We start from the raw sequence: 1694 nt of genomic DNA, 5'->3' as shown, positions 1-1694 counted from the left end.
TCTGTTCTCTCTGGTGGTCATTTCATTTCTCTTATGGTTGGGGTACTGGGAGGCACCAAGATCATTGAGGCAGATGGGTTTTAGTGTTGGAGGCTTTCACAGATCCATGGGTTTCTATCTCCTTCATCGACTTCACCTTCTGTGCCGAAACCTGTTACACATTTCATTGCACCGGGGGGCTTTGCAGGACTCCACCCTACTACTAGTAACCCAGTGCTTTTGCATGACACACAAAAGTGTTGTAGGATGGATTGTCTTGGTACCACAGGAACCAAACCAGTTAAAGGCAATAATTCCCTCCGCCTGCAATTTCCCCAAATCTCCATTTTTCTGTTGGCTTTAATAGAGAAACCTTTCCCTAGTGTTATTAGTAATTGGGGTGTTGTGAAATCCATAATGTGGAATCAGATAAACGATTCGAGTAGCACCAAAATGCCATTTCGTGTCTTGCGTTCCACATTGTACTGACAGAGCCTTTTCTCACAAAAATTTACTATACATCTCCTGGCCCAAAAAAAAGCTACTTATTCTCTAAAACAGATGATTTATTCGATTGTGTAAAATATAAAGACTCATAAAGTCTGTTCTGTTGAAATAAATTCCCCTAGCCCTACAGGAGTGACATGTCCTATTTTATATATATATATATATATATATATATATATATATATATATATATATACATATATACATATACATATATACATACATACATACATACATACATACATACATACATACATACATACATACATACATACATACATACATACATACATACATACATACATACACATATATATATATATATATATAAAACAAGCCCATTCCATGAAAGAAACTTGAAATGTTTTTGTAATGTAAAAATTTAATTAATGTAGCCCAAAAATCATTATATTTACTGTTATGATTGGTTGATGCTTCTAAGCCAACGGTGTCAACAGCAAGTCTTGGTGCAGCTTGGGGGGTCCATTGTACCAAGTGCTCTAGTCCAATGAATAACGTCTCCTCTGAATGTTAATATCCACTGCCGTGCAACCCAACCAGTGGTTTAAATATCCATAGGAATGACCCACATTCCTTCCCTTTGTGCCACATGCCACTTCCCAAGTGGTGGCATGGGGGCATCTATCCCTCGAGTCACTGTAGAGGCACAAAGGGCAAGGCATCCCAGGCATATTAGGAAGCAGAAAGAATATAACCAAGTGTGCTTAATGGTGATTTGCAGCTCTTTGGAAGAGTAAATCATAGCGTTACTAAGGGTGGTGTTATGTGTGAGATTGAGTGTAGCCTCTGTACTTCTCCAGCACTAGAGCTCATAGACATGAGAACCTGGTCCATTCAAACTTATTGTGGATATAAATGGTCTTGTGCAGCATTAATGGAGAATCAAGCAGCCTGGTCGGGTGGAATTGTCCTACAGGTGAGAAGGGACCTGCCAGCAAGTGTATGGGCTTTCTTCCTGATTGGACTCCCCTGTACCTGGGGCTTCTCTAAAGCCCAGCCTTTTGTCTGAATGATAAGGTGATAAGGGTGCTGTACCTGGAGGAAAGAAAGGATGTGTCTATTATGCAGTGGCCCCATACGACCATGTATAGGAGAGGTCATGTATGTAGTATATAAATTGGGTTCTGCCTATAGATGGGATTTGGTTTGGTTTGGGCAGATTAGAATGCCAAGAAAAACCACAAAAC

The sequence above is a fragment of the Xenopus laevis genome, chromosome 5L (assembly GCF_017654675.1).
Source record: "Xenopus laevis strain J_2021 chromosome 5L, Xenopus_laevis_v10.1, whole genome shotgun sequence".
Classification (NCBI taxonomy): Eukaryota; Metazoa; Chordata; class Amphibia; order Anura; family Pipidae; genus Xenopus; species Xenopus laevis.
Note: the sequence above shows the minus strand (reverse complement) of the source record.